Source organism: Budorcas taxicolor, chromosome X, assembly GCF_023091745.1.
Source record: "Budorcas taxicolor isolate Tak-1 chromosome X, Takin1.1, whole genome shotgun sequence".
NCBI classification, from domain to species: domain Eukaryota; kingdom Metazoa; phylum Chordata; class Mammalia; order Artiodactyla; family Bovidae; genus Budorcas; species Budorcas taxicolor.
This window is the reverse complement of record NC_068935.1, coordinates 34,997,484-35,007,194: the sequence shown is the minus strand read 5'-3', so window position 1 is coordinate 35,007,194 and position 9,711 is coordinate 34,997,484. Positions and strand designations below refer to the sequence as shown.

The following is a 9,711-nucleotide window of genomic DNA, read 5'->3' as shown; positions in this document are numbered from 1 at the left end:
GGACCCCAAGATAAAACCTGACTTTCCTGTCAGCATGGGGATAGAAAAACTCAGTCATAATAATTTGGACATTGAAGGAAATGTTAAAATTAGTATTTTGAGTTGGTGAAGCAGCAGGTACTTCTTATGCATATAATATGTATATGTTGTTTCCTCTTCCCTTTGCTCTCATGGAAGACACTGTTACTTGATCACCGCCCTCTTTCCCATTGAGCATGGGCATACATTTTGTATCCTGTCATTAGTCAGGGCATTCTTGGTTGCAAGTGACAGAAAAATTTAAATCCTTACCTAGTACTTATTATGTGCCAAGCAGGATTCTAAAGGCTTTATAAGTTTTCAAATGCGCAGACTCTTTTAAATGAACCATAGAAGGTAGAGTTATTCCAATTTTACAGATTAAGCAAAAAGGGGATTTTTTTTTTTTAGTATGGATTCAGGAGTGTCTCATAAAACCCAAGTGAATGTAAGTGAACTTCAGAGATGTACTAGGACTATGGGATAAAAACCACCTTTCTACCACTTGTTTCTGTACCTCTTTGTGCTGTGCTCATTTTTCCCTCTTACATTAGATCGGCTTTCTCTTTCTAGTCCATATAGAGGAAAATATGGTGGCTAATACCACCCAAGTTTTACATGTTTTGGATCTGACCATCTAGAGAGAGAAACTGATCTCTCAGTTCAATAACGTCCTTGAAGGGAATTGATTAGCTCAATTTGATTAGGTGTCCAGCCAGGGATCCAGTCTCCTGGGGATAAATTTTGCTAAGCAAATGTAACTCATAAAAGAGGGATATACAAAACCATAGAGAAAGGGCTGCAAGTCGTATTGTAAGAAGAGGTAGTTCCTACTGATACCATATAAACAGAGGGAGGGAAAGAAAAAGTTCTTGAATATTGGGAAGACACAGCTGTCCACAAAACCTTAACCCACCATTCTGTCTGTCTTCAACCAAGTGATCAGAAGTGATAGATGGTATCCTTTGTCATCTCTACTCTGACCTCCTCCACCTGGTACAGGTAATGCAGTGATAGCCTCATCTATACTCATTGCATTGATATAAAGGGAGGTCCATACCATTTCTGTCCTTCATCGAGCCCATCTTTGCATGAAATGTTCCCTTGGTATCTCTAATTTTCTTGAAGAGGTCTCTAGTCTTTCCCATTCTGTTGTTTTCCTCTATTTCTTTGCATTGATCGCCGAGGAAGGCTTTCTTATCTCTTCTTGCTATTCTTTGGAACTGTGCATTCAGATGCTTATACCTTTGCTTTTCTCCTTTGCTTTTCGCCTCTTCTTTTCACAGCTATTTGTAAGGCCTCCCCAGACAGCCATTTTGCTTTTTTGCATTTCTTTTCCATGGGGATGGTCTTGATCCCTGTCTCCCGTACAATGTCACGAACCTCCATCCATAGTTCATCAGGCACTCTATCAGATCTAGGCCCTTAAATCTATTTCTCACTTCCACTGTATAATCATAAGATTTGATTTAGAGCATACCCAATGGTCTAGTGGTTTTCCCTACTTTCTTCGATTTAAGTCTGAATTTGGCAATAAGGAGTTCATGATCTGAGCCACAGTCAGCTCCCGGTCTTGTTTTTGCTGACTGTATAGAGCTTCTCCATCTTTGGCTGCAAAGAATATAATCAATCTGATTTCGGTGTTGACCATCTGGTGATGTCCATGTGTAGAGTCTTCTCTTGTGTTGTTGGAAGAGGGTGTTTGCTATGACCAGTGCATTCTCTTGGCAAAACTCTATTAGCCTTTGCCCTGCTTCATTCCATACTCCAAGGCCAAATTTGCCTGTTACTCCAGGTGTTTCTTGACTTCCTACTTTTAGCCTTTGACTGTGTGGATCACAATAAACTGGAAAATTCTGAAAGAGATGGGAATACCAGACCACCTGACCTGCCTCTTGAGAAACCTGTAGGCAGGTCAGGAAGCATCAGTTAGAACTGAACTTGGAACAACAGACTGATTCCAAATAGGAAAAGGAGTACGTCAAGGCTGTATATTGTCACCCTGCTTATTTAACTTATATGCAGAGTACATCATGAGAAACGCTGGGCTGGAGGAAGCACAGGCTGGAATTGAGATTGCCGGGAGAAATATCAATAACCTCAGATATGCAGATGACACCACCCTTATGGCAGAAAGTGAAGAGGAACTAAAGAGCCTCTTGATGAAAGTGAAAGAGGAGAGTGAAAAGTTGGCCTAAAGCTCAACATTCAGAAAACTAAGGTCATGGCATCTGGTCCCATCACTTCATGGGAAATCGATGGGGAAACAGTGGAAACAGTGTCAGACTTTATTTTGCTGGGTTCCAAAATCACTGCAGATGGTGATTGCAGCCATGAAATTAAAAGCTGCTTACTCCTTGGAAGGAAAGTTATGACCAACCTAGATAGCATATTGAAAAGCAGAGACATTACTTTGCAAACAAAGGTCCGTCTAGTCAAGGCTATGGTTTTTCCACTAGTCATGTATGGATGTGAGAGTTGGACTGTGAGGAAAGCTAAGTGCCGAAGAATTGATGCTTTTGAACTGTGATGTTGGAGAAGACTCTTGAGAGCCCCTTGGACTGCAAGGAGATCCAACCAGTCCATCCTAAGAGAAATCAGTCCTGAATGTTCATTTGAAGGACTGATGCTGAAGCTGAAACTCCAATACTCTGGCCACCTGATGTGAAGAGCTGACTCATTTGAAAAGACCCTGATGCTGGGAAAGATTGAGGGCAGAAGGAGAAGGGGACGACAGAGGATGAGATGGCTGGATGGCATCACCGACTCAATGGGCGAGTTTGGGGTGGACTCCAGGAGTTGGTGATGGACAGGGAGGCCTGGCGTGCTGCGGTTCATGGGGTCGCAAAGAGTCTGACACGACTGAGCGACTGACCTAACAAACTAACTAAAGGGAGGATCCTCATGTCTGTCCCAGGTTGCCCCTGCTCTCTGCCCCTGTGGCCCTTTTCTGTCCATGTCCGATACTGCTTGATGTCACCCTGCAAGTGAACTCAGTCGAGTGAATGCACTTCCAGTGAGCTTTTCTTAGACACGGTGATAGAGCTGTTATGGAAAAAGAAATCACCCCAGATAGTGATATGGCAATTAGAGGAGTGTGGCAGGGTGGATGTGTCAAGAACGTTGGCCTGTCTGGAAATTTAGGCAGGACCTCAGAGGGTATTAGTTTGGCCCAGAAACTGAATTTTGTCAAAGATGCTTAGAGGTCAGTAATCTCCTGGGGATGGCTTCATGCTGCTGCTGCTGCTAAGTTACTTCAGTTGTGTCTGACTCTGTGCGACCCCATAGATGGCAGCCCACCAGGCTCCCCCATCCCTGGGATTCTGCAGGCAAGAATCCTGCAGTGGGTTGCCATTTCCTTCTCCAATGCATGAAAGTGAAAAGTGAAAGGGAAGTCGCTCAGTCGTGTCCGACTCTGCTAACCAAATCTAAATCACAAGCAATAGAGATCCAAAGCCAGAATTCCAACTTATTCATTTTCAGGGGTACAGATAACTGTTAATTAGATTGGAGTTGGCATGTCAGCCTGTCAAGCCAGATTTGAAAGGGAAGCTTAACAATAGGTGAAGGTTCTTTGGGGCGCATGGAATGAGAAGTAGGGGAAGTCCTTGAATTATCTCGATGGCATCTGCCATCCACCTGTGCTAACCCCACCCTAGAAATAGATCAGAGAACAAAAACTAAACACTCATATTCGTTTATGAGAATGAGTTTTCCTGGACCAGTTGAGCAACAATTGAGAGTTTCTGCTTCTTTGACTCACCACCTTCTAGATCTCCACACTAACCTCTTCTTTGGTTAACACATTTATCTTCAGCTTCAGTCAAATTATGCAGTATTCACCTCAAACATGTGTTCTGAGAAAGGAACCTAGTTCTACAGGATGATAACTGATGGCTGCAGCTCAAAATTTTTTACCAAGTCAACATGCATTACACTTAAATAGGTTCCTTTTCCATAGAATTTCTCAGAGCCTTTAGTGAACTAATGTGCACTGTGAATTTCCAAAAGAAGCCTGGAGGCCACAGATTTATTTGACCACTTAGTTGTATTTTTCCAAAGAAATCAGCACAGCAAGTATATTGGTTTCCTACTGTTGCTGGAACAAGTCAGCATAAACTTAGGGGCTTGAAATGACACAAATCTATTATCTTACAGTTCTATAGTTCAGAAGTCCTGAAATCAAGGTGTCAGCAGGGCTGTCTTCCTTCGGGAGACTCAAAGGGGAGAATCTGCTTGCTTTTCCAGCTTCTAGAGACCATCCACATTCCTTCTCCATCTTCAAAGCCACAGCACACCATCTTCAAATCCCTCCCTTTCCCCCTATCTACTCTGTCATGACATCTTCTGATTCTGATACTCCTGCCTCACTCTTATAAGGACTCGTATGATTCAGGGTAATCTTCTCAAGATATTTAACTGAATTGCACTTGCAAAATACTTTTTGCCATGTGACTTAACATGTTCATAAGTTTGGGGAATTAGATATCTTTTCTAGGTGGTGGGGTCATTATTTTACCTACCACAGGGCACAAAGGGAAACTGGACTATGGTATTAAACATGGTAATATTACTATAATAATTGTCTTTGAAGACTGTGCTAAGGTCACACTTCAGTGGATTTCAGGAGTTCCTGGCATTTCTCAGATGACTGTTTAGAGGTTAGAATAGGCTCCTATAGATCCCACAGAATTCTCAAAGGGTATTTCGTAACTTGCGCTTCCCTGGTGGCTCAGCGGTAAATAATCTGCCTGCAATGCAGGAGATGCGGATTTGATCCTTGGGTCTGGAAGATCCCCTGGAGAAGGAAATGGCAACCCACTCCAGTATTCTTGCCTGGAGAATCCCATGGACAGAGGAGCCTGGCGGGCTACAGTCTGTGGAGCTGCAAAGAGTCAGACATGACTGAGCGACTAAACAACAACTTCCTACCTGTAAGATCTAATGCTCTCTTTTTGTGGGGCAGTGGCAAAAGCTCCTGGATGGAAAAAGAGAAAGGGCTTGTGCACTGCAGAAAGGGACTTTCCCCAAGACTCCTTCCCAGAAACATGCTGTCTCAGAGACCAAAGTCATGCAGAGGAATTCCATGGCAATGGGTTAAGGTTACTTGTTTAATCGAAAGTACAGATAACCTATTATTTGAAATGGAAATTAGGGCTCCAGAATGTCTTATATGAGAGTGTTACCATGCTGGGAAATCCCCTGTTGACTTGTGAGCAAGAAAGTAAGGCTGTGAGCAGGTGACCTTTTCATGCCACACGGACAGGTGCTGTTCTGTGTCTGCAGAAATTGACACCCAAAGTTCTTCACTTTCCTGAAGAGAAAACTTGATCTTTTTTTCTTCCTCTAAAGATATTTCAACACTTAATGATGGTGATAATTCTTGACTTTGATCTAGTTTCTGTTGGGTGTGGGGTCCCCACTGCTGATGATGTCACCAGAAACCAAACTGAAGATGAAGTTACTGAGATTTTGTTAAACACTACTTTGACTCCTTAAGCACCTGATTGTGCCAAAGATTCCATTGCGGAAGATGAGTGACAAGATTGTTGAGAAATAATTCTATGTGAGCCTTTGGGTCTGCTTGGAAAAATACATACCAAAAGTTTCCAAGCATTTCTTTATCCCCAAATCTCAATAACCTTTTCTTCACTCCCATGTTTTTCTTCTTGTGCCCACAGACTACCACTAACTTATTAGATTTTGAAAATATTTTGGCTCCACTGACCAAGCCCTGTGCTAGTTTTCCTTCTATCCCTTTCACGGCACCTCTAGTACTTCTAGTTCTCTCCTTTCTTCATTCTAACTGTGAATTCTCCTAAAGACACAGTCATTGGCACTCTCCTATTTATGAGCTCTTTCATCCACCCATCAAACTTTTAAAAAGTATTTATTTATTTATGTTTGGAGTTTTAAATTGTACTCTGCAGATACAGAAATGTATTAGATACAATTCTTGTTTTCTGAGGATTCAAACTCAGGAAAGAGACAGACAGGAAGTCAGTGAACACAATATAGTGTTACATTTACTATGAAATATATATGAAAACTTTTAATGGAAATTCGTGGCAGAGGCACCTATATATGTGTTTCCAAGTGGGATGCTTTCAGCTGCAAGTAACAGAAAACTCAAGATGATGTAAACCATAAGGAAAAATATTATTTCTTATAAAAAGATATCTAAAGGTAGAGAGGTCCCAGAATTGTTCTATTCACTAGTTCAAGGACCTCATTAAGAACCTAGGAATTTTCCATCTTTTCATCTGCAACCTTTAGTATATCTCTTTCAGAACTGCAAGATGGTTGTAGCAGTTCCATATATTACATGTAGAAATGATGATGTTCATCTAAAAAAAGGTGTTTCCTGTAGTGTGTTTAATTTAATGAATAAGAAAAACCTGTCTTCCATGCCGCCACCTAACTTCCCCTTGGGACCCATCAGCTACAATTACCTAAGTCAGTTACTGACAAAGGGAATGAAACTACCATGACTGGTTTAGATGAGTAGGTCTCAACTTTGGCAGCACATAAGAATCACCTTGTAGGGCTTTTTAGAAGCCTATGCCCCAGCACCTCTTAGAGCAATTAAATCAGAATCCCTGACTGTAGGATCTGGGCATCAGTGGTTTTAAAGTTCCCCAGATGACTCCCTTGTGCTGCCAAGGTTGAGAACCATTCACCTAGACAACTCCCTCTGATTTTTTTTTCCTCTGGAGCAGAGGTACGCCTAGCTTCCCTTGAAAACACAAGTGTCTGCTCTAGGACAGGAGAAGGCAATGGCCACCCACTCCAGCACTCTTGCCTGGGAAATCCCATGGACAGAGGAGCCTGGTAGGCTACAGTCCATGCGGTTGCGAAGAGTCGGACACAACTGAGCGACTTCACTTTCACTTTTCATCTTCATGCACTGGAGAAGGAAATGGCAACCTATTCCAGTGTTCTTGGCTGGAGAATCCCAGGGACGGCAGAGCCTGGTGGGCTGCCGTCTATGGGGTCGCACAGAGTCAGACACGACTGACGTGACTTAGCAGCTGCAACAGCTCTAGGACAAAATTGGGATTCTGTAAGGAAGGAAGAAATGAAGAATAACTTTGTCATAGGCAAATCACAATATCTTACATAGTAACTAATCAGCATTCGTGATTTCAACTAGCACTTCTGTATGGAGACTGACCCTTCTGGCTCTGACCTCATCTGAGCTCTTGACCTACTTCTTCAACTGTCTCCTGGCATTTCTATTTGGACTTTTGTCTGCACCTCAATCTCGATTTGCTCCAAACCAAGTGTTCCAGCCTGCTTTCCATCCTGATGACATTATTTCTATAATATCATGTGGTACCAGCTTTCTCAGAGTACATCAGGCTTAAATTCTTGGAATCTTTTCTTATCCATCCCTTAACCCCTATTTTTAAAGTCGTTCTGTTCCCCCCCCACCAAAAAAAAACATTTTAATTCTACTCCATCATATCATCTTATATCCTGGTTCAGGCTGTCCTACAGCACTGCATGCTTCCATTCTGTAACAGCTACCTAACTGGTTTCCTGATTCCAGGCTTTCACTCTTTCTGGTCATTCTGCATATTCCTATAGCTTCATATTCTTAAGGCACTGTCTTCATCATGTGATTCTGCACAAAGACTTTTGATGGTTAAATTCTTGTCTGTTTTAAAGGCCCTTCAAATTCCAAGCCCTCCACATCTTTTAAGGCCCCTGGTTCAAGCCCTAGCTCCTCCAGGAAGCATCTTCTTTTTATTCCAATCTTCCTGCATTCAGACAGCTCTTGGTTGAACTCCTGACTCTGCTACTTACTACCTATGTTTCCTGGGCAATTTATATAAACTTGGTTACAGTTTCCTCATCTGTACAGTGGGACTAAGACTAGTTTCTACTTCATAGGGTTATACGAAAGATTAAATGAGTTCTTTTTCTCCCTCCCTCTTTTCTGACCTTTCATGTTGCCCACTCTTTACTACCTAACTTTGACTTTTCTTTATCTAATGCCCTCTATCCTGGCCTCATTGTTTCATGATACAAGTATCTTTTCTCCCCAACTTGATACTAAAGCTCTTTTAAGGGGAGGCACTGTACTTGCCCCTTCTCTCCGATGCCCTCTGAATTCTCTTATTGTAACTAAGCCAATACAGAAGGTATTCCACGTGTGCTTGCCAATTTTCTAAGTATTAAGTGTTAGTCGCTCAGTCGTGTCTGACTCTTTGCAGCTCCACAGACTGTAGCCCGCCAGGCTCCTCTGTCCATGGAATTCTCCAGGCAAGAATACTGCAGTGGGTAGCCATCTCCTTCTCCAGGGGATCTTCCTGACCCAGGGATCGAACCTGGGTCTTCTGCATCACAGGCAGAGTCTTTACCACTGAGCCACCAGGGAAGCCCGGAAGTATTAAGTAGCACAAACTAAAAGTACTATAGAAGCTGGGAAGAAAGAATTGTCTGCAGCTTAAGGGGATGGAACTTTCATGCAGAGTACTTCCTTTTTGCTACCTCCCTTCTGGTCTGTAGCTTTCATGCTTGCTTCCCACCACTAAGTTTCAACGCCAGGATCTTATTTGGATGGAAGAATCTCCATCCCAGTCTGTATTGCTTCCACCCTTGGGTCAAGTTGGAGGCCTGAATTACTGTGGCACTGAGCCTGCATTCAGCGGTCAGTTCATCACATCAGTAAAGACCAATGGCTTTGGCTTCCGGTAGGGTGGGGTGTTTGTATAGTGGTGGTGGTATGGTTTTTTCCTTTGAATCTCTATTTGGTGGTTGCCTCTGAGTGTTACCAAAGTTGTTGCAAGATGATATTGCAAATGGAGATTAAGAAAATGTGACTCTGGGAATTTCCTGGCGGCCCAGTGATTAGGACTCCATGTTCCTACTGTGGAGGGCCCAGGTTCAAGTCCTGGTTGGTGAGATCCCACAAGCTTTATGGTGTGGCCCTCCCCCCTCCACCCCCCCCCCCCACCCCCCGCAAAAAAAGTGTGACTCTTTGGAGAAAAATGTGTCATGTGTTTTGTTCTGTGGCTTTACACTGGTTTCTTTTGTTTAGTTGTTTGCTTGTTTATCTCAATTGTGATATTCTCTTTGTTTCAGATGGAACCCATTTGAATCTGAATCTATGAAGTTGGAAGTTGAGTTGAAAAAAGCTTGGGAAGAGAATTAGAAGATCTGAGTCTGTGTCTACCTTTAGCCAAGTAACTTCCTTTCATTGTGCCTCAGTTTCCTTATCAGTGAAATAAGAATAATGCCTGCTTTACCTATCTCACACTGATGTGGAGAGTATAAGATGATTAGCATGTGTGAGCATGCTTAGGAATGTGAAAAGCCTTAACAAATTTAGGACGTATTATTTTAAATGGAGTTTAAACACATTCTGGCTTCAGGGGCACATTCTTGAACTACTGGGAGTTGGTAAATTTGCTTGTGTGATTAAGCATAAGATTTATATTATTGTCTAAAGGTATTTGATGGCTTCTAAAACTTCTTACAGTGTTTATGGTTCTGCATGTGTGGTGGTGGTGGTGGGCTGTACTCCATATGATTTTACTTGGTCAGACACATGTAATTTATTTAGAAATTCTCTTTTTTGCATTATAATAAATCATACCCCTCCCTTGCCACTGCTTTTGCAGGTTTAAATGTCACAACTGAATTCATTTTGAAGTATAATAACAATATTTAGCATTATTTGAACAC

At 42.3% G+C, this 9,711-nt stretch overlaps 1 non-coding gene across 1 annotated transcript; it reads right to left on the bottom strand.

Annotated features, from left to right (window-relative positions):
* Window positions 1–8,329: 8,329 nt before the first annotated feature.
* On the bottom strand, window positions 8,330–8,401 carry TRNAH-GUG (transfer RNA histidin (anticodon GUG)). Its single transcript has one exon. It is a non-coding gene; the product is annotated as a tRNA-His (tRNA).
* Between the last annotated feature and the right edge of the window lie 1,310 nt (window positions 8,402–9,711).